Source organism: Triticum dicoccoides, chromosome 2B (assembly GCF_002162155.2).
Source record: "Triticum dicoccoides isolate Atlit2015 ecotype Zavitan chromosome 2B, WEW_v2.0, whole genome shotgun sequence".
NCBI classification, from domain to species: domain Eukaryota; kingdom Viridiplantae; phylum Streptophyta; class Magnoliopsida; order Poales; family Poaceae; genus Triticum; species Triticum dicoccoides.
Genome location: NC_041383.1, coordinates 641,633,894 through 641,643,289, shown reverse-complemented (window position 1 = coordinate 641,643,289; position 9,396 = coordinate 641,633,894).

The window sequence follows — 9,396 nt, the reverse complement described above, 5'->3', positions numbered from 1 at the left end:
AACAGAGCATCAGGGGCTATTGTCTATACTGTGATATTTTCTTACAATTTTGTTACTTACCTCAAAGCATGTTAGGAGGCTAGCGCAGGCTTCGGTCAATCCACTTTTGGCGGACCGGGCCTTCTCAATCACCATACTCATAAGAGTACGGTGTTCCTCATCAATGGAAGTGCCGCGAAGTGCTTCCAGCAAGTTATCCGATGCCTCCGGATGGACAGAGGTCATCGGCACAGGCGGCTCGCCCCCCTTAGAGAGAGGCTGCTGGCCTGAATCCGGAACCGATGGGGGTTCCGGCGTGGTATCCGGCTGGGGGCCAGACTTACTGCGGCCCCCGTTATCGGAGTCCATGGGGGTCTTCCCCCCATGTGCCCGGCGACTGGGATTTCTCCTGGGGGCGTCTCCAGAACTATCTCCCCTTGGTCCCTTATCCTCTAAGACAACACTCCGGTGTTGTCCGCGGGCCTGGGGGAGGAGGCTGTCGGGAGTGAATCGCTGTTCATCGCCGACTGGCCCAAAGACCCATCCGAAAAGGATACCCCGATGTGGGATTTGGCCGGACTGCATATGCATGTTCGGCACGATAAGAAGCAATAAAGCAAAATGTACCAGAAGTATTATAGTGTCCGGATACTTACGACTTCACCAGGGGCTTGTCCTTGGGCAGCCATTCCTTGCCGCTGTAGGTGGTTGTGGTGGAGTGGTCCGGAAGTAGGGTCTCCCCCTGCGGGGTGACCTTTCTCTTCTTTCCCCCCGGTTGGGGGGGGGGGAATTTCCTCTTCCTCCTCCTCGTCTTTGTTGGAGGAGTGCGCCTCGATGTCTTCGGACAACACGTCTGATACAACCTTGTGCCGAAGACCTTTCCTGGTCCCCGCGGCCTTCTGCTTGGCCTTCTTCTCCGGCACCTCATAGGGCGCCTGAAACAGCATCTTCGTTAGAAGGGACGATGCTGGATCTTTAGGTAGCGGAGCCGGACAGTCGATCCGCTCCGCTATCGCTACCCAGTCCTATTGAATCAGCATGGAGGCTTAGATTGCTCCTACGAATATACTGGTAAAAGGCACATTTTGCAAAATATAAAATCTCACCGAATGGGCTTGGCGTTTCGCGCTGAGTCCGCGATCTTCGGTTATGGGTGGGGGGACCTCGGTGGCCTTGAAGAGCACCTTCTAGACGTGTTCGTGCATCATGTCGAAGAGCTCTCGCAGCATTTGGTGTTCGGCCGGGTCAAACTCCCATAGATTATACGCCCATCTTTGACACGGAAGGATCCGGCGGATGAGCATGACCTGTACCACATTGACAAGCTTGATTTTCTTGCCTATCATGTTTTGGACGCAGGTCTGGAGTCCGGTCAGCTCCACCGATGAGCCCCAGGCTAGGCCCTTCTCTTTCCAGGAGGTGAGTCTCATGGGGACGCCGGATCGAAATTCGGGGGTCGCCGCCCAATGGGTGTCGTGCGGCTCGGTGATGTAGAACCACCCCGATTGCCACCCCTTCACAGTCTCCACATATGAGCCTTCGGGCCAGGTGACATTGGGCATCTTGCCCACCATGGCGCCCCCGCACTCCGCTTGCTGGCTACCCACCACCATTGGCTTCACGTTGAAGGTCTTCAGCCATAGGCTGAAGTGGGGCGTGATGCGGAGGAAGGCCTCACACACGACGATGAACGCCGAGATGTTGAGGATGAAGTTAGGGGCCAGATCATGGAAGTCCAGCCCGTAGTAGAACATAATTAAGCCCGTGGACGAATGGGTGGAGGGGGAATCCCAGTCCGCGGACAAAGTGAGAGAGGAACACTACCCTCTCCTGGGGCTTCGGGGTAGGGATGATCTGCCCTTCGGCTGGGAGCCGGTGCATGATGTTTACGGCCAGGTATCCGGCCTCCCAAAGCTTCATGATGTCCTCCTCCATAACGGAGGAGACCATCCACTTGCCTCCCGCTCCAGACATGCTTGGAATGGCTTTGCAGGGAAGGTGAAAGCTGGGGAGCTAGAGCTCGAGTGAGAATGGATGAGCAGAGGAAGAAGAAGGCGTGGGTGAAAAGGGGGAATCCTTATCTCTTTATAAAGGCGGTAAAAACTGTGCACCTCCCTGCTACCTCTTGAGCACTGCGTTGGATTTCCCCGAAGAGGAGAGGATGATGTAGCAAAGTAGCGTAAGTATTTCCCTCAGCTTTTGAGAATCAAGGTATCAATCCAGTAGGAGACCACACACAAGTCCCTCGTACCTACACAAAACGATAGCTACTCATAACCAACGCGATTAGGGGTTGTCAGTCCCTTCACGGTCACTTACGAGGGTGAGATCTGATAGAGATGATAAATAATATTTTTGGTATTTTTTATAGATAGATGCAAAGTAAAAAGTAAAAGGAAAAGTAAAAGCAAAGCAAGTAAATAAAGCGATAGAGATTGATATGATGAGAATAGACCCGGGGGCATAGGTTTCACTAATGGCTTCTCTCAAGAGCATAGATATTCTACGGTGGGTGAACAAATTACTGTTGAGCAATTGACAGAACTGAGCATAGTTATGAGCATATCTAGGCAATGATCATGTATATAGGCATCACGTCCAAGACAAGTAGATCGAAACGATTCTGCATCTACTACTATTACTCCACTCATCTACCGCTATCCAGCATGCATCTAGAGTATTAAGTTAAAAACAAAGTAACGCCTTAAGCAAGATGACATGATGTAGAGGGATAAATTCATGCAATATGATAAAAAAACATCTTGTTATCCTCGATGGCAACAATATAATACGTGCCTTGCAACCCTTTCGGTCACTGGGTAAGGACACCGCAAGATTGAACCCAAAGCTAAGCACTTCTCCCATTGCAAGAACTACCAATCTAGTTGGCCAAACCAAAAAGGATAATTCGAAGAGACTTTCAAAGATAACTCAATCATACATAAAAGAATTCAGAGAAGAATCAAATATTTTCCATAGGTAATACTGGATCATAAACCCACAATTCACCGGTCTCAACAAACACACCGCAAAAAGAAGATTACATCGAATAGATCTCCACAAGAGAGGGGGAGAACTTTGTATTGAGATCCAAAAAGACAGAAGAAGCCATCTAGCTACTAGCTATGGACCCGAAGGTCTAAAGTAAACACTCACACTTCATCGGAGGGGCTATGGTGTTGATGTAGAAGCCCTCCGTGGTGGATGCCCCCTCCGGTGGAGCTCCGGAACAGGCCCCAAGATGGGATCTCGTGGATACAGAAGGTTGTGGCGGTGGAATTAGGTTTTTGGCTCCTGTTCTGATCGTTCGGGGATACATAGGTATATATAGGAGGAAGGAGTACATCAGTGGAGCAACAGGGGGCCCACGAGGTAGGGGGCACACCCTCCAGCCTCGTGACCGCCTCTGGCACTTCTTGGAGTAGGGTCCAAGTCTCCTGGATCACGTTCGGTGAGAAAATCACGTTCCCGAAGGTTTCATTCCGTTTGGACTCCGTTTGATATTCCGTTTCTTCGAAACACTGAAATAGGCAAAAAATAGCAATTCTGGGCTGGGCCTCCGGTTAATAGGTTAGTCCCAAAAATAATATAAAAGTGGAAAATAAAGCCCGATATAGTCCAAAACAGTGGATAAAGTAGCATGGAGCAATCAAAAATTATAGATACGTTGGAGACGTATCAGGCATCCCCAAGCTTAATTCCTGCTCGTCCTCGAGTAGGTAAATGATAAAAAAGAATTTTTTGATGCGGAGTGATACTTTGGCATAATTTCAATGTAAAACTTCTTAATTGTGATATGAATATTCAGATCCGAAAGATTCAAGACGAAAGTTCATATTGACACAAAAATAATAATACTTCAAGCATACTAATCAAAGCAATCATGTATTCTCAACATAACATGGCAAAAGAAAGTTCATCCCTACAAAATCATATAGTTAGGCTATGCTTCATTTTCGTCACACAAAGATGTTCCCAATTTCTATACCCCCGATGACCAAGCAATTGTTTCATACTTAAATAATCTCAAACTTCTTCAACCTTCACGCAATACATGAGTGTGAGCCATGGATATAGCACTATGGGTGGAATAGAATATGATGATGGGGATTGTGTGTAGAAGACAAAAAAAGAGAAAGTCTCACATTGATGAGGCTAATCAACGGGCTATGGAGATGCCCATCAATTGATGTCAACATGAGGAGTAGGGATTGCCATGCAACGGATGCACTAGAGCTATGAATGCTCAACAAAAGAAAACTAGTCGGTGTGCATCCAACTCGCTTGCTCAGAAGACCTAGGGCATTTGAGGAAGCCCATTGTAGGAATATACAAGCCAAGTTCTATAATGAAAAATTCCCACTAGTATAAAAAGACAACTTATGAGACTCACTACATGAAGAACAAGGTGCTACTTTGAAGCACAATATATGAGACTCACTACATGAAGAACAAGGTGCTACTTTGAAGCACAAGTGTGGAAAAAGAGATAGTAGCATTGCCCCTTTTTTTTGGGCCTTTCTTTTTTTCTTTTGGCCTTTCTCTTTTTTTTTGTTTGGGCAATGCTCTAATAATGATGATCATCACACTTCTATTGATTACAACATAAGTATTACAACTCGAAACTTAGAACAAGATATGACTCTATATGAATGCCTACGGCGGTGTACCGGGATGGTGCAATGAATCAAGAGTGACATATATGAAAAATAATGCATGGTGGCCTTGCCACAAATACGATGTCAACTACATGATCATGCGATGGCAATATGACAAAAGTAATGTATGTCATGATGATGATGGTGGAAGTTGCATGGCAATACATCTCGGAATGGCTATGGAAATGCCATAATAGGTCGGTATGGTGGCTGTTTTGAGAAATATATAAGGAGGTTTATGTGTGATAGAGTGTATCATCTCATGGGGTTTGGATGCAGCGGCGAAGTTTGCACCAACTCTCAAGGTGAGAAAGGGCAATGCACGGTACCAAAGAGGCTAGCAAAGGCGGAAAAGGTGAGAGTTCGTATAATCCATGGACTCAACATTAGTCAAAAGAACTCATATACTTATTGCAAAAATTTAGAAGTCATCAAAAATCAAGTACTACGCGCATGCTCCTAGGGGGATAGATTGGTAGGAAAAGACCATCGCTCATCCCCGACCGCCACTCATAAGGATGCACAAGCTAGGTACACTTCATGTTTCAAATTTGTTACACAACTTTAACCATACGTGCATGCTACGGGACTTGCAAACTTCAACACACGTATTTCTCAAATTCATGATCACCCAACTAGCACGACTTTGATATTATCACCTCCATATCTCAAAACAATTATCAAGCATCAAACTTATCTTAGTATTCAATTCACTCAAAAGAAAGTTTCACATATCTTGAATACCAAGTATATTAACATTAAGCAAATTACCATCCTATTAACGACTCTCAAAATAATCTCAGTGAAGCATAAGAGATCAATAGTTTCTTTAAAACAAATCCACCACCATGCTCTAAAAGATATAAGTGAAGCACTAGAGCAAAAATTATCAAGCTCAAAAGTTATAAGTGAAGCACTATGAGCAAAAACTATCAAGCTCAAAAGATATAAGTGAAGCTCATAGAGTATTCTAACAAATTCCAAATCATGTATGGCTCTCTCAAAAGGTGTGTACATCAAGGATGATCGTGGTAAACTAACAAGCAAAGACACAAATAATACAAGACGCTCCAAGCAAAACACATATCATGTGGTGAATAAAAATATAGCTCCAAGTAAATTACCGATGGAAGTGGACGAAAGAGGGGATGCCTTCCAGGGCATCCCCAAGCTTTGACTTTTTGTTGTCCTTGGATTATCTTGGGGGTGCCATGGGCATCCCCAAGCTTAGGCTCTTGCCACTCCTTGTTCCATAATCCATCAAAAGAGTTCACCCAAAACTTGAAAACTTCACAACACAAAACTCAACAGAAATCTCGTGAGCTCCGTTAGAGAAAGAAAACAAAAGACTACTTCAAGGTACTGTAATGAACTAATTCTTTATTTATATTGGTGTTAAACCTACTGTATTCCAACTTCTCTATGGACTATAAACTATTTTACTAGCCATAGATTCATCAAAATAAGCAAACGACACACGTAAAACAGAATCTGTCAAAAAAGAACAGTCTGTAGCAATCTGTAACTAACGCAAACTTCTGGAACTCTAAAACTTCTACCAAAATAGGAAGTACTGGACAATTTGTTTATTGAACAGCAGAAAAAATAATCAACGCAAAATCACGTTCCTGTGATTTAACAAAAGTATATTTGTGCGTGCAAAGTTTCTGTTTTTCAGCAGAATCAAATCAACTATCATCGTAGGTTATCCTATAGGTTCTACTTGGCACAAACACTAATTAAAACATAAAACCACATCAGTACAGAGGCTAGATGGATTATCTATTACTAAACAGAAGCAAAAACAAAAAACACAAAATAAAATTGGGTTGTCTCCCAACAAGCGCTATTGTTTATCGCCCGTAGCTAGGCATAAAAGAAAGGATAGATCTAGGTAGTGTCGTAGTAATAGGATAGATCGGTGAAACTCATTTCATATTCTCTACGTTCGGCAGCAAGCTTTCTTTGAGGTAAGCAAAAGTAATCAAAAGGGCTAAATTTAATAGGGCAAAAATCTCAAAGATCAATTTTAGGAGGTATATGTTCCTCTTTTGGCCCTTCATAATGCACAACCAATTCATCATTATAAGCGTTCTTTTGACAAAACCTTGTGAGTCTACACTCAAGAGAGTATCCTAACTCATTATTTTGAATAGCCAAATCATCATTAAGTTCAGAGATTCTATCAATTAAAATATTGGTTGGCACCTTTTTTCTAAGGTTTTCATTGAAAGCAACATAGTCAAGAGATTGAAAACGCATAATTTCTTCTTGATCAAAGAGGATAGATTCTATGGGAGGATGGCCAGCGTCCACCCTATAATGCGCAAAGATTTCTTTGGCCTCTTTTATTATAAATCTGAATTCATGAGCCAAAAAGATAGTAGTGGCACGCTTAACAGAGGAGCGTTCGATATTAGAAAATTCTAGGAAAATCCTTTGTATAGAAGGGTGCATATGCATAAATTGCCTTTCAAGTTCAACGATAAGCATGGCAATGGCATCAGCAAGACTACTGGTTCTATGAAGAATAGAACTGCCCATAGAGGGTAAAGCACCGGCACAAGTAAAGAAATCTTGAATAACTCCTTTTCCAATAATATTACCACTACCGATTTGAAATCTTTTTGTATGATAGGTAGGGGATTCTTCAGCAGGAGCTTCAGAATTTTCCATGATATTATTATCACCCATGTCGGCAATAATTTCCCCAATTTCAGACATAACGACAAGCAAGCAAACTAACACACAAGCAAACAGAAAGGCAACGGGAAAAAGGCAAACGGAAAAGAGAGGAGGAGATTGAGAAAGAGAGGGCGAATAAATTGGCAAGGGTGAAGTGGGGGAGAGGAAAACGGGAGGCAAATGGCAAATAATGTAATGCGAGAGATAGGGATTGCGATGGGTACTTGGTATGGTTGACTTGCTTGTGAGAGCCTCCCCGGCACGGCGCCAGAAATTCTTCTTGCTACCTCTTGAGCACTGCGTTGGATTTCCCCGAAGAGGAGAGGATGATGCAGCAAAGTAGCGTAAGTATTTCCCTCAGTTTTTGAGAACCAAGGTATCAATCCAGTAGGAGACCACGCACAAGTCCCTCGTACCTACACAAAACGATAGCTACTCGCAACCAACACGATTAGGGGTTGTCAATCCCTTCACGGTCACTTACGAGGGTGAGATCTGATAGAGATGATAAATAATATTTTTGGTATTTTTGATAGATAGATGCAAAGTAAAAAGTAAAAGGAAAAGTAAAAGCAAAGCAGGTAAATAAAGCGATAGAGATTGATATGATGAGAATAGACCCGGGGGCCATAGGTTTCACTAATGGCTTCTCTCAAGAGCATAGATATTCTACGGTGGGTGAACAAATTACTGTTGAGCAATTGACAGAATTGAGCATAGTTATGAGCACATCTAGGCAATGATCATGTATATAGACATCACGTCCAAGACAAGTAGATCGAAACGATTCTGCATCTACTACTATTACTCCACTCATCGACCTCTATCCAGCATGCATCTAGAGTATTAAGTTAAAAACAAAGTAACGCCTTAAGCAAGATGACATGATGTAGAGGGATAAATTCATGCAATATGATAAAAAAACATCTTGTTATCCTCGATGGAAACAATACAATACATGCCTTGCAATCCTTTTTGTCACTGGGTAAGGACACCGCAAGATTGAACCCAAAGCTAAGCACTTCTCCCATTGTAAGAACTACCAATCTAGTTGGCTAAACCAAAAAGGATAATTCGAAGAGACTTTCAAAGATAACTCAATCATACATAAAAGAATTCAGAGAAGAATCAAATATTTTCCATAGGTAATACTGGATCATAAACCCATAATTCATCGGTCTCAACAAACACACCGCAAAAAGAAGATTACATCAAATAGATCTCCACAAGAGAGGGGGAGAACTTTGTATTGAGATCCAAAAAGAGAGAAGAAGCCATCTAGCTACTAGCTATGGACCCGAAGGTCTAAAGTAAACTACTCACACTTCATCGGATGGGCTATGGTGTTGATGTAGAAGCCCTCCATGGTGGATGCCCCCTCCGGCGGAGCTCCGGAACAGGCCCCAAGATGGGATCTCGTGGATACAGAAGGTTGCGGCGGTGGAATTAGGTTTTTGGCTCCTGTTCTGATCGTTCGGGGATACATAGGTATATATAGGAGGAAGGAGTACGTCGGTGGAGCAACAGGGGGCCCACGAGGGTGGAGAGCGCGGCCCCCTACCTCGTGGCTTCCCTGTTGGTTGCTTGACATAGGGTCCAAGTCTCCTGGATCACGTTCGGTGAGAAAATCACGTTCCCGAAGGTTTCATTCTGTTTGGACTCCGTTTGATATTCCGTTTCTTCGAAACACTGAAATAGGCAAAAAAACAGCAATTCTGGGCTAGGCCTCCGGTTAATAGGTTAGTCCCAAAAATAATATAAAAGTGGAAAATAAAGCCCGGTATAGTGCAAAACAGTAGATAAAGTAGCATGGAGCAATCAAAAATTATAGATACGTTGGAGATGTATCACTCCCCGCTTGCCCTCTAAACTCGCTTATTCCCCAAGCGCTGTGTTGATGGTGCGGCTGGGTTACCCACACCCGTATTGATGAGAATCCCATGATAAGGGGACACGATCTCTGCTTTGACAAGACATCCCAATAAAACCACCTCGCAATATGTGCAGTAGCAGGTTGAGAAAAATGGTTCGAATAATGACCGGGCTGTGGCGTGATGTCTCGCCATGAAAAGTT